Source organism: Schistocerca cancellata, chromosome 3, assembly GCF_023864275.1.
Source record: "Schistocerca cancellata isolate TAMUIC-IGC-003103 chromosome 3, iqSchCanc2.1, whole genome shotgun sequence".
NCBI classification, from domain to species: Eukaryota; Metazoa; Arthropoda; class Insecta; order Orthoptera; family Acrididae; genus Schistocerca; species Schistocerca cancellata.
Window position 1 is genome coordinate 418,766,162 of NC_064628.1, and position 18,684 is coordinate 418,784,845.

The following is an 18,684-nucleotide window of genomic DNA, read 5'->3' on the forward strand; positions in this document are numbered from 1 at the left end:
AGGTTGCGTGTTCGGGTGTCCATCTCCACCAACGACTCCTGAACTTGCTGTTATTTTGCAGGTAGAACGGTATAAGGACTGCCTTGAAATCCATTAACGACCTGCATTTATCCATTCCGAGACGTCTGGAAGCTTTTTTGAAAACCATCGGCTATCCCAAAACGTGTCAGAAGTGGTAATGTGTTTTTGTTGTTTACAGTATTTGCCCAGCTTCTGTATGTAGGGTACAAAATTATTTAAATTAAATTTTGGAATATTTACTTTTATTTATTCTAAGCATTTTGTAAGCGAAAAAATTTAACAGATGGAACTTTCCCGCCTAGGGATCCTAAAGGTTCTTACTCAAGTGACGTTCAGAGACTTCATTAAAACTGACGTGTGACGAATATCGTTTAGAGACGTTGCTGATCTTCTATGGATCTCTTTTTGTGAGTAGAGATGAAACGATGTAAGAGAGACAGACACTCTAAAAGAGCTCCTTACCCATTTGCCTGAAGCTGCAGCCATTATTCGTGAACAACCTTTTGTTTTGATGTGTTAGACAATCATTAGCGCCGGCCGGTGTGGCCGAGCGGTTCTAGACGCTTCAGTCTGGAACCGTGCGACCGCTACAGTCGCAGGTTCGAATCCTGCCTCGGGCGTGGATGTGTGTGATGTCCTTAGGTTAGTTAGGTTTAAGAAGTTCTAAGTTCTAGGGGACTGATGACCTAAGATGTTAAGTCCCATAGTGCTCAGAGCCATTTGATGCACCCGTGACATTTTTGTCACAAAAAAGTGTTTATTTTTATTTACTCTACATATTCTGAAATTTTGTATACCTCTTTTTACAGGGAGTCACAGATACACAGTCATTTCGGCTCGGGATACTTATTAGCGAAAAGAAGAAAAAATGGAGAGGGTGAAAATCCGAAATGGGTAATTTTTTATATCTTTTGAAATTATTTTGCAGAAAGATCTCTTTAGGCCTCGAGGCAAACATACAGTGTGCCCTAGTGGGAATAGGCAATATTCGGAGACATGATAGGAACGCTCATTTCATGCAAAAAAAACCGTATGTGGACGTATAGCCTATTCCGAATGGCTTCCGAGAGAGAGAAAATTTAATGTATATTTGTTTTGGAGCAAGTGGCGCACACTTATCCCAATCACTCAATTGATAGTGCAATTAACTGGCCACCAAAATCGCCATCTCACGCAGTTAGATTTTTGGTTACGGGCTTGGATGAGGTCTGAGGTATTGAGTAACACAGAAAATGAATGTGTTATATCTAGTAAACCATTCGGAATAGAGCACATGCCCATATGAAATTTTTTGCTTCAAATGATCGTTCCTGTCAGATACATGACTATTAGCTATTCCTCCTGGGACTCCCCGTGTATGTAACAAAAATATGATCTAATTTTGCGTGGTATGTGTATGATAGTCTCCTTGTTGCGAACGTTTACTTGAAGCCTTTGTAGCCCGCAACTCGTGGTCGTGCGGTAGCGTTCTCGCTTCCCACGCCCGGGTTCCCGGGTTCGATTCCCGGCGGGGTCAGGGATTTTCTCTGCCTCGTGATGGCTGGGTGTTGTGTGCTGTCCTTAGGTTAGTTAGGTTTAAGTAGTTCTAAGTTCTAGGGGACTGATGACCATAGATGTTAAGTCCCATAGTGCTCAGAGCCATTTGAACCATTTGAAGCCTTTGTAAACAAATCAATGGAAAAAATACGCTTATCTGGAAGAATATGAACTGACACTGATTCATCTTTCAGATCCAAAACAACTGCATCTTGTACTTGTAGACTGAGAGCATGACATAGGGTGTCACTAACTATTAACACCTAGAATAACTCCAAAAGTATGGTGGTAGCTGAAAAGTTTGTGGGACAAAAGTTGCATGGGACAACGGAGGCCATAATATGACGTTTGCTTTTTGTTGCTAGGTGGGGTCGCCTCAGATATGACGGTCAACCTTGGTTTATTTTTTATGAGATGCTATAGTTTAGTACTCATTTTCTGATAGCGGCTATCGAGACGAATTCGATGATGTGTAACAGTAAGGCCTTTGAAGGTCAACGAAGGTCACAAAGGTGGCATGAACGTCCATTTACAGAAGATGTTCTTAGTGATAAACATTATCAATGAAGTGCTGGAATCTTCTTATCATGGACTGAGTGGTATTCCTTATCACTTCGGCACCTATCGAAGCACATGCTCTGACAATTTTCTCTCATATATCGTGCCAATAGTAAATATTCGCCAAACACGGCGTATCCTTCTAACGTGCCATTGACGTGTAAACACCGTTTGACGGTTTCGCAATACAACACTAATAGGAACGGTAAGACCAGTATCGTCGAATCAAGCGAATGTGAATTATGTATTACGTCGAAGAACAAGTCGGTATGCTTCTCATGTATGGAGAATGCCAACGAAATTCAGTGAGAACTAGAGACATATGCTGAAAGATATCCTCAACGTACTCTTCCTACACGTCGTAAATTTAAATATGTTTATGATAAATTGAGAACAATTGGGTCTTTAACCCATCGCAAACATATTTGGCAAAGGAAGTTACTAAAGAGGAAACGGAAATTGGTACTGCTGCCACTGTAGTTCGAGATCCTTGTGTTAGTTCGCGTCAAATTGCAAGGGAATCTGGCATGAGCCAGAGGAGTGTTGTTCGTGTTCTGCATCGCTATAAATATCATGCTTAGCACATTGCATGGGGGCTTAATTAAAATTAAATATGAATGCAAATATTTTTAGTAGCTGTATGTCCGATTACGCAAGTCTCGTAAACGGCTGGCCCTGACAACTAATTGTTACACTATCTGACTGCATAGAATGACAACAAAGAATGTAAGAAAATTTCTGTTAACACAATTAACTAATTAAGTCCCCAGCAACTATAAAATCTACGAATCCAACAAAGCACAAGTGTAGCTGTTCTGTATGTGGTAGTATGACTCAACGCACATCTGGCACGGTTCTTCTTCAACAAGACAAGAATTTTTAAATATCATTTATACTGACGTGATAAAAGAAAATTAGAAATACTATAATTGTGCAAGAAACCCAGAATTACACTCTAATACAAGAACACAAGCCAGATGCTTTGTTGACTGAACCTGTAATGACACATTATTCAGGACACACAAATAAATAGACAACATAATATTTATTACCTTCATATATATTGACGAAAAGCACTCTGACCATTACAATATCTCCATTGGAATAACATCTGCTATCCCTCCCATCACATAGCTGCATAAAACATCGAACAAACACTCACTACTACCCCATCTCATTCCAACTTCAGCTACAAGCAGTGTCCACCACAACTTCTCGGCAAGAACTGCCTGTCGCTGCGTCTCAATAATCACTGCCAGTGGAGGCGGCGGAACAATACTCTCTGGCGCGATTTCTGGCGCTGTGGCTCAGTGTAGCCACCTTTCATATGCCCTTCCTCCACGGGCTGGAATTTGATGGTATTTTTGCCAGCATTGGTGGTGAAAATACCACCAAATTCGTCAAAAAAAATACAGACAAAAATAAAAGATAATATTAATACGTAAATATCATATAACTAGATAAAATTTTGGCTTTGCACTGACCTTTCAATAGCCTAATATACAAAATACACTAAGCAATACAAATTCTTTCATACATGTGACTTTACATAATAGTTTACACAAGTATTATGTGGTTAAACAGTTCAATCAATAGCGTCAGCAATGACGAATATGTACAGGTAAGAGTCTTATAACTTTTCACAAACAGTAATACACAAAAGATCAGTTTATACAAATATTCACATAAAATGTTTTCATAACAAGTGGTTGACAGCTCCAGCAGTAGCACCCAGCAATGTTGAGTAGGTGCAGACACCATCAGGTGACATCATTTCAGTAGAAGCAGTCCATCAGTGGCACCCAGCATTGTGGAACAGGTGCAGACTCCAACAGCTGACATCATTTCAGTAGAAGCAGTTCCATCTGTGGTACCCAGCAATGTTGAAGAGGTACAGACAGCAAGAAGTAACATCATTTCAGTAGAAGCAGTTCCATTTGTGGTACCCAGCAATGTTGAAGAGGTACACACAGCAACAAGTCACATTTCTCAATAGAAGCAGTTCATCAATGGCACCCAGCAATGTTGAGTAGGTGCAAACAGCAACAGGTGACATCATCTCAGTAGAATCAGTCCATCAGTGGCACCCAGCAATGTTGAGTAGGTGCAGACAGCAAGAAGTAACATCATTTCAGTAGAAGCAGTTCCATCTGTGGTACCCAGCAATGTTGAAGAGGTACAGACAGCAAGAAGTAACATCATTTCGGTAGAAGCAGTTCCATTTGTGGTACCCAGCAATGTTGATGAGGTACACACAGCAAAAAGTCACATTTCTCAGTAGAAGCAGTTCATCAATGGCACCCAGCATTGTTGAGTAGGTGCAGACACCGACAAATGACATAATTTCCACAGAAGTAGCTCCATCTGTGCACCTGGTATTGTTGAGTAGGTGCAGAGAGCAACAAGTGACATCATTTCAATAAAAGCAGTTCCATCAGTTGCACCCAGCAATGATGAGCAGGTGCAGAGAGCAGTCCATCATATTCACTATCACTGATCACACTGTTCCTCAGCAGAAATTAAACATGTCCTAGTGGCACCAATCATGTAGAAAAAGTACAAGTAACAGTCCATAATATTTACTATCACTGATCAGACAGTTCAAGCATGAACAATAGTTTGAATACACATACAAATGCTTTTACACTAAACATACAAATCATAACAAACACACAAATGATGTCAGATAATTGTCATATCAACTATTACAAATACACAAACATCAGTAAACCTATAATATTTATGGGTGTCAGTGCAAGCCACTACAAACAAATAAAATAATATTTAGGAGACAGGTGGGTAGGATTAGAAAAGGAAAACACACAAAACACACTCACTCATCTTTCATCCACATTAAGTACTACTGTGTAATTGAATAGTTGTTCATCATGTGTATCAAGTAGTAGTGACAGCAATGTATAACAGTCAATAATAGTTAAGTAAACGTCATAGTCATCATGTCAAGACCAATGTTTGCCAAGCCAGATCAAAATGTACGGTTGCTGAACAACTGTCAGTGTGCCAAGATATGCAACTTCTTCTCTCCAAAAAAAAAAAGTACATACGGCTTAGTGATTTAACAAAGTGTGTGTAGACAATCTTCCTTCCATTTTAGTGTTCTAGTCTGCTATCTTCATCCTCCTTGTTCCATATAGACCAACAAAAAAAAAAAAAAAAAAAAAAAAAATGCGCCTCACTTACTTTACCTCTTATACACCAAAACTCCAATCAACTTCATATAATCTCAATACCTCAATAATACCTCTTCAATACGTCGATACATATAAACCTTATTGCCAGTATCATTTCACTTCCATAACAACTCTTTCCTCTAGTCAGTCTCCTCGAATAAGTACAGATAAAATCCTAATGCAAACCTCATCATCCCATACAATCCGAAGACACACTGTCAACACACAACCTCTGTGTAATCCATCTGACCAAAATCTTCTACTAATTACGAATTATAAACAAAGAATGCATACATGACCTCTAACAGACTTAGTTCGAATAACTCTCAGTAATTAAGTACGATTACGGAGTGTGAATGATCCTAATATTTCACAGTGTGTACACCACTTCAAGAATTATGGCAAACAGAAGCAAACATGTGGAGTATTTCTTGTGTCAAGCGTCACTTCCTATTTCAATTGCTCACGAAAAATGCAGTGTAATAACTGTGTTGGTATGTCATGTCGTTAGCTTCCTTCCTATTGGCATACATTTATACAGCTTTCATAAAACCTCCAGCTCATGTGACTTCTATGAAGTTTCTTGTACTAATGTCATTCGTCGAATTATAGCAGTTCATTTTCTTATCTTAAAAATATAAAGCACTGAGCGTAAGCAAAACAAGCAATAGCGAGTAAATATACCAGTAGAGAACAGAATGTCAACAAGTGGATGCAGCACAAATCTTACAACGAGGCTCTGCCAAGCGAACAATCTGTAATTAATACAATAGTGTGACCTAAACTCTATGTTTATACACAGTATACCAGCATTTCTATATACTAAATTAGCAGTAAACATATATCTTACGTCAGCATAAGCAAATAAATGTTCATATGTAATCTTAATAAGTAAACATGAAGGCGCAAGCAGATAAATGACAAAGTGTAACCTACATACATAACCACAGTCAGCACAATTAATCAGGTGACAATTATAATTTAAATAAATAAGCACAGCAGGCACATAATTAAAAAATATGACATCAGTGAAAAAGCAGTGCAGTCAAGCGATGCATAATATACACAAGTTACAACCCAGTTCATTGATAATCATTGTCAAAATCAGTTAACGTACGCAAGCATGTTGCTTCACAAGTAATTTCATTGAACATGTAATTAGCACAAAGTATGAATCACGTAATCGCGAGCAGCAAATTACGCGTAAAGTACGTACCTAAGTGGAAATATGTTACCTGAAAAATAAACTCGATTAATAATTACCTTTTTAGTTTATTACTTTCTTCTTCGAAATGACATTTTTCCTGAAATTTTCTCGATAGCAAGTCGTCTTAACGTCGGACACGCACAGAATTTACCTGAAGTTCTTAAATATTTTAGAGAACCGTATCCTGAAAAATACTGAATGTTAATAACAGAATTCATCAAGTCACTATAGCTTTATACTGAATTTAGTCGGAGAAATTAGACTGTGTATTTATTTACGGCTGTCAGTGCATTCGCACTGAGCGCTCGATCAGCTGTAGGCGCGTGACGTAGGAAGTGATTGTTTGCGGTCAACGACTGCCTTGTGCGGCGCGCAGACTTGACTGTTGCTTTGAGTATATGCCGCCGCCAAACCACAGCGCGGTATCCTTGTACTCTCCGTGTGTTTACATACAACTGTTAGTTTCTCGAAAGTATGTCATTCTACAAAAATTTTTCAAAAGTATATCATTCCACAAAAATTTTAACGTTAGATATATGATGTATTCCCTTAGAGCGTCGTGATTTAAGAGTTTCTACTTCGACAGTGTTATCATGAATAATTTTGCGAATTCTATATGGGCCGTTATAAAGCAGAAAAAATTTGCGACACAAGCCTTTTCCTTTGTGAGACAAACGATGAGACTTAATTAACACCTTCTGACCAACTGACAAGATTTTTGAACGACCAGGACGCTTAGCTGATTTCTCTCTTCTAGCAGCCGCAGATGCAATATTTTGTAGAGCCAGGTTGACAACTTCAGAATGCCGCAGTTTCCGTGTAGGCGGAAAAGGAACGATTTCAGAAATGCGATTTGTCGGTGCTTTGTTTTTTAATATCAGTATAGGTGGTAAAGAGGTTGAGTCGTTGGGAAGTTCATTCAGAATGTTTTGAAAAATATGAAGATACTGATCCCAAGTTCTGTGATTCTGATGACAATAAAGACGACACAATTTATTGATTTCCTTCATCCATCTCTCTGAAGCGTTAGATTGAGGGTGAAAAAGTGAAATGAAAATTGGTTTAATTTTACGACGCCGTAGAGTACGAAGCCAAATTTTAGAACGAAACTGTGATCCATTATCTGATATAACCTTATCAACATGACCCACTTCTTTAAGAAAATGTTTGATGAAAGCGTTAGATACTGAACGAGCTGTTGCTTTGCGTAACGGTGTAAAACACACATATTTTGATGTCAACTCCACTGCTACGAAAATGTACGCAAAACCATTAGTAGATCGAACCACTGGACCGAACAAATCGACTGCAGCCATGTCCTTTAATTTTGCTGGAATGATAGGAAACAACGGTGCTCTGTGAGAAACTGTCGGCGGCTTAGCCTTTTGACATAATTTGCATTTGGCAAGAACAAATCGAATACGTTTTTCCATATTATTGAAGTAGCAATTTTCTCGTAATTTATGAAAGCATTTTCTGGGACCAAAGTGTGCATAACTGAAATGCGTATACCAAATCAGCTTATTAACCCACTCATCAGGAATACAAACTAACCAAACAGAGTTGTCGACCGATTTTCGTTTAAAAAGAATGTCATTGCGAACTAAATAATGCTGTCTAATCGCTACGCTTTCCTTTCTCTTCCACTTCTCCTTAATGTCCTTCCAGATTGGATCCTTCTTTTGCTCCTTAGCAATGTCCTGGAGCGAAGACGAAATAAAGTTCTCAAACGCAACACCTTGAATATACATCAAACAATAATTGTTTTCCTTGCAGTCCTCTTCAGCACTTTGTTTCAAACCCATAGGTGTACGTGATAAAGCATCAGTAACAATATTTGAAGAACCCTGTATGTAAACAATACTAAAGTCAAATTCCTGTAAGTACAACGCCCATCGTGACAATCTGCCATGAGTTAATTTTGTCGACATAAGAAACTCAAGAGCTCGATGATCGGTGTAAACCTTAGTATGTCTGCCAAACAAAAATGTGCGAAATTTTGTAAAAGCCCAAACAACAGCCAAAGCTTCAAGTTCCGTAATCGAATAATTCTTTTCTGATTTCGAGAGAACACGACTTCTAAATGCAATAGTCTTTTGTACTGCAACGCCGTTTTCTTCTATCTCTTGAAATAAATGTGCACCTAGTCCTTTGTATGATGAGTCCGTCGCCAAACAAAAATCTTTAGATAAATCCGGGTGTGAAAGAAGTGGAGCACCAACTAAAGCATCACGGAGTTGTTCAAATTCTGACTGAGCTTCCTCATCCCAACACCAATTAGATTTCTTTCCAGATAGTTCACATAAACGAGGTGTGGCCAAATCGTCCAATCTAACAAAGCGTCTAAGAAAATTACAGACACCAAGAAAACTACGAACATCACGTTTTGTGGTAGGAACAGCATAGTTACGAATAGCGTCTAATTTCTCCGGATCAGGAAGAATACCTTCTGTAGAAATAATGTGACCGAGAAATTTCACCTGTGAACGACCAAATTCAGATTTCTCCAAGTTCACAGTAATGCCAACTCTTGCAAAGATACGTAACAATGAATCCAAAATTTTGTTGTGCTCACTCCAAGAATGTTTAGCAATAAGAATGTCGTCAACATATGAAGTAATATTGTCACGAAGATAAACAGGTAAAATTTCGTTTAAACTACGAATGAATGCTGCTGAAGATACCGTAAGTCCAAACGGTAATTTCCGAAACTGGTAACAGTTACCAAAGGCTAAAAAGGCAGTATATTTTCTACAGTCAGGGTGGAGTTCTATTTGCCAAAAACTTGCGCGCATATCAATCGTGGATAAGACTTTAATTCCATGGAAATGTTGAAGAAGTTCATCTAAATTTTGTGGACGGTCAGTTTCAGGAATGATGATATTATTTATCTGTCTGGAATCCAGAACCAAACGAATTGATCCATCCTTTTTAAGAACAACGTGTAATGGGCTAGTATAAGGACTGACTGCAGGCTCAATAATGCCCTGATCTAACATGTATTGAAGTTCATTCTTAACCTTGTCTCTGTAAGCCAAAGGAATAGCGTACGTTTTCCCGCGAAATGGTGTGTGTTCTTTTACTTTAAATAAATATTGTAAGCCTTGTATAGTTCCTGTGTGATGACTAAATACTGTAGCATGTGAAGTCAAAATGTGGTGCAGCTCTTCTCTTGCAACGTCATCTGGCACTTCAGCTTTCTTAACCTTTTCATTAATTAATTCTTCGCTATTAATTATATCATCCATCGCGTCTCTGTATCTATTGTCATTGTCATGAATAAACACATTGTCGTCATAATGCTCAACGAAAACATCAGAAGTAAGAAACCTTAAACATTTTGTATCTGACTCACATCTTGTTAAACACTCGAAAAATTTCAAACTTTTCGGCATTCCGGCAATAGTCAAATTCACACTTCCTTCTTTAAAGTTCAAAATTGCCTTATGTGCGTTAAGAAACTCCATACCTAATATAATTTGTGTACTGAGTAATGGAACAATAATAAAATTAGCAGAAAATTCGTATCCTTGACAATTGAAATTTAGGTTGGTCTGTTCTTTAACTTCTACACCTTTTCCAGAAATCGCTCCTCGAATTGTAGTTTTAGAAATAGGTAACACAGGACAGGCAATAGTCCTTTCACATATACGAAAAACTGATTCACTAATGACTTTCAATGGGCCCCCAGAATCTAAAACTGCAGTGAACTTATTCTTACCCACACATACTTCAATAACAGGATGTAAAAATGCGTCTACATTATTTTCCTTTTCGTCTAACAAAATGTCTCTCATGTCTTCCAGGCGTACGTAGTGTAAAGCCGTAGTGTCATTACTTTCTGAACCGTCTATATTGCTGCCAGAAGCCGAAGCTGCTAGTCATTGTCGATTGTTTGCGTCACGTCTTTGATTATTCGCGTCATTTCGCGGATCCATTTCTACGATTTGCTCTTGTCTCTCTGAAGTTCTGTCACGTGGAGGATGCTAATTAGGTCCCTCCTGTCTGTTAGATACAAATTCTTGGTTGTGTCTGTTATTAAAATTTCAGTTTTCCTGTCTGTCTGCATAACTACTTCTTGTGTAATTTCGACTGTCACTTCTGAAATTATTGTGGTATCTACTACCCTGATTGTTTCTGTAGTAAGAATTTCTATTACTGTTTGAACAATTTCTGTCTTGATAATACCGATTACTGTTTCCGTATGATTGATCATTCCGGTACGAATTACCGTTATTATAATTGTCTGTGTAATTTCTGTTAGAACGTCTGTTATTGTCATAAGGCTGATATCTATTGTCCTGTCTGTTACGTCTGTCATTCTCAAAGTTACCCATATAACGCCCGTTCCGATCACTATCTCTTTTCTCTGAAAATCTATTGTAAATACTGTTACTGAAAAAGTTACAAGAAGTCCCGTCGTCGTTGTCATACTCAAGTTCTTGCAACAAAGTCTTAAAAGTCTCAATGTCGTCTTTACATCGTCCGGCTAAAGCAATTTGTCTTATGGATTGTGGCAGCTTAGTTAAACAAATGCGAATTAATTCAGTCGGGCTGTAAGGGTTGGAAAGGAACTGATTCTTTCGAATCATGTCTTCAAAATATTCTGCCGGCGTGCGGAACTCAGACTGTTTGAAATTACGCTGCATAATCAGACTATGTTTGACTCTATCTTGCGTGTTTTCGGACCAATATGCCGCTAGAAATGCATGATAAAAATCATTCAGATTATTACAATCTCTAATGAGTGCGCGCATCCGCGTCGCCGGTTCGTTTTCTAAATATCCACACATAAATTCCAGTTTGTGACTTAGTGGCCAATTTGGTGGGAGTGCGTACACAAATTGATCTAACCATGCACATGGATGTATGTCATTCTTAGAATTGCGGAAGATCTTAAATTTCCGAACAGTCAAAAAGTGTTTATAGTCAAAGTTTTCGCCTCGTGGCGACAAAGACCTACCGCGTCTGTCCCAGTCCCAATGTCGATTATTGTCAAGTTCGCGCGCCTGGCGATCTCTTGTTGCATCCCGTAAATGAAACAAATTATTTTCTTCAAAGCCCTCTGCTATCCGTGATTCTAAATTTCTTCTGCTATCTTTTCCTACGATTTCGCCTTCGATCTGTTTGACTTGCTTTCGTAATGCCTCAACTTCCCCTTTAACGCGTTCATTAAATTTTCCCTGATTTTCAACATGCTCATTTATGTTCTGGTACTCTTCGGTTTCTGCAAATGGCAATGGTGCTGTATCATCTGAATCTCTGTCCCCATTTAAACTAAGACTTGTCAATTTGTCTGAAATCTCCTCAACTCTTTCCGATAAATCACCTATTTGTTCTTTCTGTTTATTTACGTCTTCCGTAAGTGTCGCGACTCGGGTTTCAGTATTAACACATTTGGTAGTTAACTGTTCACATTGTTGTGTTAGGTTATTTATTCTGTCATTTGGTACGGATTCCTCGATTCTCTCAAATATTTCTTCCTTATCTTTTGCATGTTGTAAATTTAACTCTGAAAATTTCTGTACTATCACGCGATCTCTTTCTTCCTGTTCTCTATCCTGTTCCTTTTGTCTGATTTCTACTGCGATTAATCTGTTATTGTGAGCATTCAAAATTGGTTGTACTTCTTCTCTGATTTCTTTCTTCAATTCATCTTTCATATTTTTGAAACATGTCCCTATTCGTGAGTCTAACCGTGTTTCCAAAGTTCCAATCTCTGTTTTAAATTCAGATCCTAACTGTGATCCCAATGAGTCTAACCGTGTTTCCATTGTTTCCCTATCTGTTTTTAATTCAGATCGTAACTGTGATCCCATTGTTCCCATCTCAGTTTTAATTGTTACTATTTGTGAGTCTAACCGTGTTGCCGCTGTTTTTAATTCAGATCCCAAATTTAATATTGCACTCATCAACTGCTCCATATTAACTTGTTCGAAATTCTTTTCGCCCCTAACATTTCCCACAAAACTAACTTCCTTCTGCATTGCCATAAAGCTATCTGTATTCGATACTATTCCAGAATCTTCTGTCGTTAATCTCGGGTTCTGTGAATTTTCTGATTGAGAAAAATTTTGAAATGGTTCCGGACTATTTTCCCGACTTATTACATTGTTTTCCACTTCATTATCCATCATACTGTTTTCCTCTGTTGGCGAGTTCGCCATGTTAACAATTTCGTCATTCTCACTATTCATCATTTTTGCCTTTTTCATCGATCGCGTAATCATTTACAAAACATACAAAACTCGTCACTATATGAAAATTACACAGAATGACACTTTATCACCAACAATATCAATCACACGAAATGCTTCCTTCAAACACGATTAACGAACAATAGAAGAATGACAATTACCAATCTACACATGCAAAATAGACTACAATTACTAAACTACAAATTACTACTACAATACTACTGTCTACTATTTTTACAATCAGAAGATTCCAAGGGACGATCCTGGCAGGGTCGCCACGTGCAAGGGGCTTAATTAAAATTAAATATGAATGCAAATATTTTTAGTAGCTGTATGTCCGATTACGCAAGTCTCGTAAACGGCTGGCCCTGACAACTAATTGTTACGCTATCTGACTGCATAGAATGACAACAAAGAATGTAAGAAAATTTCTGTTAACACAATTAACTAATTAAGTCCCCAGCAACTATAAAATCTACGAATCCAACAAAGCACAAGTGTAGCTGTTCTGTATGTGGTAGTATGACTCAACGCACATCTGGCACGGTTCTTCTTCAACAAGACAAGAATTTTTAAATATCATTTATACTGACGTGATAAAAGAAAATTAGAAATACTATAATTGTGCAAGAAACCCAGAATTACACTCTAATACAAGAACACAAGCCAGATGCTTTGTTGACTGAACCTGTAATGACACATTATTCAGGACACACAAATAAATAGACAACATAATATTTATTACCTTCATATATATTGACGAAAAGCACTCTGACCATTACAATATCTCCATTGGAATAACATCTGCTATCCCTCCCATCACATAGCTGCATAAAACATCGAACAAACACTCACTACTACCCCATCTCATTCCAACTTCAGCTACAAGCAGTGTCCACCACAACTTCTCGGCAAGAACTGCCTGTCGCTGCGTCTCAATAATCACTGCCAGTGGAGGCGGCGGAACAATACTCTCTGGCGCGATTTCTGGCGCTGTGGCTCAGTGTAGCCACCTTTCAACATCAATCTCTGTTTATGATAAATTGAGAACAATTGGATCTTTAACGCATCGGAAACATATTTGGCAAAGGAAGTTACTAAAGAGGAAACGGAAATTGGTACTGCTGCCACTGTAGTTCGAGATCCTTGTGTTAGTTCGCGTCAAATTGCATGGGAATCTGGCATGTGCCAGAGGAGTGTTGTTCGTGTTCTGCATCGCCATAAATATCATGCTTAGCACATCAGTCTCCACCACGAATTAACTGGTACGGATTGGATGCGTCGCACTGAATTCTGTCGATGGACTCAACTTTAGATTCAGAGGTATGACATTTATTAATTTGATTTAATTTACTAACGAGGCTACATTCATTAACCGTGGAAATGTTAATTTGCATAACATGCATTACTGAGTAATTGAAAAATCCATGTTGGCTGCGACAAGTTGCCAACCAAAAACCGTGGTCGGTGAATGTATGGTGTAGGATTCCGGAGGACAGAATTATAGGCCCCTATTTCATCGAAGTAAATCTTAATGGTAGGAAGTACACCACATTCCTGCAACAAACATTACATCTGTTATTAGAATAAATACCTCTAGGAACAAGGAACAGAATGTGGTATCAACACGATGGGTGTCCGGCACATTTTTCGCTGATGGCTACAAATGAGTTGCAGAGACAATTCCCGAATCGTTGGATTGGACGCGGAGGACATGTGTCGTGGCCGGCTCGTTCGCCAGATTTGACGCCTCTGGATTTTTTCTTGAGGGGATTCGTAAACGACACTATTTATAAAGATGTTATAACTTGCCGCTTTGTGACCTTCGTTGACCTACCAAGACCTTACTGTTACACATAATTGCATTCGTCTCGATTGCTGCTATCAGAAAATAAGTACCAAACTATAGCATCCCATTTAAAAAAAGCGAAGTTCACCTTCAAATCTCTGCAGAGACCCCACCTAGCAACAAAAAACCAACGTCTTGTACTGTATTATGGCCCCCGTTGTCCCACGCAACTCTTGTCGCACAAACGCTTCAGCTCCTATCATACTTTCGGAGTTATTCTTGGTGCAAATAGTTAGTGATTCACCCTGTATGTCCAGATGTAGGGTACGTACTATCTATACAATATAAGGGACATTGAAAAGTAGCTATAATTTCTCTCCTGTGGGCCGAAGAACGGGAAAGAAGGCTTCTTCTGCTGTCTATATTTTCAATTCACTGTGTTCAGCTGTTGATCATATGTGAGGAAGCATCACATACGTTGCAGTGTTTTTTGTCGTAGGTTGTTATATCGTGTGGCTGGGCAATCTTGTTTCGTCTTTTCTATTTCCTATAGTCAATTCCTTGTAGGTCCCTTTTCATGAAAGGACACAGTAAATATTCATATTGAGCCAGATCCTGTGCCCTTCAAAGGACCAAAGGATAAAATAATAATAACGTATAAAGAATTTACAAGAGACACGTAAGTACGATATGGGGATCACCTATCCCCATTTATGTTCTACTTTACCTTTGATAGACAAGGGGAGATATATGAACACACAGGCTAGGACACAATGTGCAAAATTAGATCGCCTACCGTTGGAAGATTATATACAGATTGAAATATTACATGCCCAAGATGGTAATTTGGACAACAGCTGCACTGAAAAAATATATATAAACACCACCGGGTAGGCTCAAAATGGCGCTTAACAAAGTATTTCGTGCCATACAATTTAAATACTTAGGTGAATGGTTCACTGAAGATTGTAACGAAGGCTACAGAATGCAGACTTCACAAAATCTAAACTGCACTATAACAAAAAAAAATTGCTTTTCCTGGAATTGTAAATCCGGTATTATAGAACAGTGACTAAACCAGGAGTCCTCTATACATTAAATTTATTCGCAGTTACGAATATGGACAACCATCAGCTGTATAATGGAATGCCGAAAACGAAAATTTAGGCCAGACCGCGACTCGCAGCCGGTTTTCCCTCTACTATATTTTTTTCTTTCATTTTGTTCGGTATAGTTCGTTGCGTTTGGTCTGGGCGGGCGTCACAAGACATCCGTTCGAGCTGATCGTTGATTCCTTCGTTTTTTTTTTTTTATTATTACAGAGGGCGAGCAGCCCTCTGACCGAACACGCTGAGGTACCGTGCCGGCTTTTTAATGTATTGAAAGCAGTACCATTAGGCTATCCGAGCACGATTCACCGTCAGATACAAACTTCCATTGTCGTCCACTATGTGTCTAAAACCTGTACTCGTACAACCATTGTGTATATTCCCCTACAGGCATGCATGTCCAACGGAACATTGCATCATATTTCTGAATTGCACAGGTAATGCAGTATCATATTTATGTGCAGACATCGGGCAAGCGACTTTCAATTAATAATGTCTCCTCTGTACGTGAGAATGCAGGTTTTAGACACATGGTTAATAACAAATGGAAATTTAGGTCTGGCGGTGACTCTTGCTCGGATAGCTCAATGGTGAGGCGGACGCTCGCGATACGCGGCAAATCTGGGTTCGAGTCCCGCTCCGGCACAAGTTTTCGTTGTTATCATTCCATTATACAACTGATGGTTGTCCATATTCGCAATTGCGAATACATTTAATGTACTTCACAACGACTGTAGTCGCCGCAGTGCCTGTTCCTTTGGACGTGCATGCATGTATCTCTGAATAACACAGGCATTGCAATAACGCCTAAGTACAATATATATCGGGGGCACTTATTGTCCAACACAAAACATTAAAACAGTAATTAGGCATAAAATAACGTGAGAGTATGAGAAAAATCTTAGGATAAAAAATAAAATACGAAATATATCTCAAAACCACAATGAAGAAATCTGTAAGCAAATCCCTAAAATCACAGTTACGATGCGTATGCAGAATCCAAATCATGGGGCACATAGAAAGAATGACCCAAGAAAACTAATGCATTAGAATAACACATAATTGAAAAATAAGATAACTAGACCAATTGGTACTAGCTGAAATACACTAGCCGGCCGCTTTGGCCGAGCGGTTCTAGGCGCTTCAGTCCGGAACGGTGCTGCTAATTCGGTCGCAAGTTCGAATCCTGCCTTTGGCATGGATGTGTGTGAGGTCCTTAGGTTAGTTAAGTTTAAGTAGTTCTAAGTCTAGGGAACTGGTGACCTCAGATGTTAAGTCCCATAGTGCCTAGAGCCATTTGAACCAATTTCTAGAAATACACTCTAAGGAATTAGGACTGCCTGATTAAAAAATGGTTCAAATGGCTCTGAGCACTATGGGACTTAACTGCTGAGGTCATCAGTCCCCTAGAACTTAGAACTACTTAAACCTAACTAACCTAAGGATATAACACACATCCATGCCCTAGGCAGGATTCGAACCTGCGACCTTAGCGGTCTCGTGGTTCCAGACTGTAGCGCCTCGAACCGCTCGGCCTGCCTGATTAACAGGAGTAGGATGCGGTCAGGAAAGTCATACAAAAACGAAGAATCTAGAAAGAAGGGAAAAGGAACAAACAACATACATGGATGGAACAATGAAACCACATCTGTGAAAGAAAAGGAAAGCCAACGAATGCAGATCCCGCGTGGTTCTAACTCACCTATTCGCGAAAGAAAGAGATACTGATATTTTTCTGCACCTTTGTACTACTCAGAGATAGTGTAAAGGGGCGAGTTCCGACAGAAAGGGGATTAATGTTTCAACGGGCCGTTCAGAGAAAGTAAGCGAAACGCTGTGACGCACTACTGGCGGAGCGTCCCGCTGAACCGTTAGCATAACAGGAAACCGGGTCTAGCGCTGTCCAGCGGGTATCCCCCTACTGGAGGTGCAAGTCGCGAGGTCATCACTCCTCGCGGCATCTCACGGGGGTTCCCGGCCGTTACTACGTTGCGTGATCCGCGAAGATAAGCGTTACGTGCGTTCGCTGGATTCCGCAAATGTGAAGAGCGCTTCATTCTGTCATGCACCTTGCAAGCGAGTTGAACGAAGTGTTGCCCAATATACTGGTACATACGCCACTGTACGCAAGAGTCGTACATTTCAAATTTAGCTTAGTCACAAATACAGAGTGATCAAGCAACAATATCAATTACCAAGGGTCTATGCGGTTGTCGAATAGCTGTGAATAGACCTGTGATAATTATTAGGTTGGTGCATAAGTTCCTTGCGATTTTCCAAAATTTAATCACAACAGACAAGAGTATATTGGTACCGCCTGCCGATAAGGGGAATGCGACCGTCGTAATGAAGACCGAAGATTATGAGCAAAAGATCCGAGACCTATTAGATCCGACGACGTACCGAAAACTAAGCGCAGATCCGACGCAGTGTATCACTCGGAATACGAATCGATTAATCAAGGCATCTTCTCTGCCGGCGGACATACAGAGAAACCTGCGCAACACAGAAGCCCTACCACCTCAGCTGTATGGATTACCCAAGATCCATAAGAACAACGTTCCACTGAGACCGACCGTTAGCGCTCCTGGCTCACCAACGTATAAACTGGCGAAACACTTGGCCTCTCTGCTGCAGCCACACGTGGGAAAGACCGACACATACATTAAGGACTCAGGACATTTCATTGAGAAGCTGAAGAAACTGAAACTTGCGCCAAACGACATCCTGGTCAGTTTTGATGTTGTTTCGTTATTTACGAAAGTGCCACTCAGCGACGCTCTGGAGCACATCGGTTCCATGTTCCCGCAAGACATCAAAAAGCTCTTCCGTGCATGTCTCACCACGAGCTATTTCACGTGGAATGGCGATTTCTACGAACAGCTGGAAGGCGTCGCCATGGGTAGTCCTCTCAGTCCAGTGGTGGCCAACTTCTTCATGGAACAATTCGAAGCACAGGCACTGGACTCGGCGACTTGCAAACCTAAGGTGTGGTACAGGTACGTCGATGATACTTTCGTGGTGTGGAGCCATGGTGAAGAACAGCTCGGTGAATTCCTGAGACACTTGAACAGCC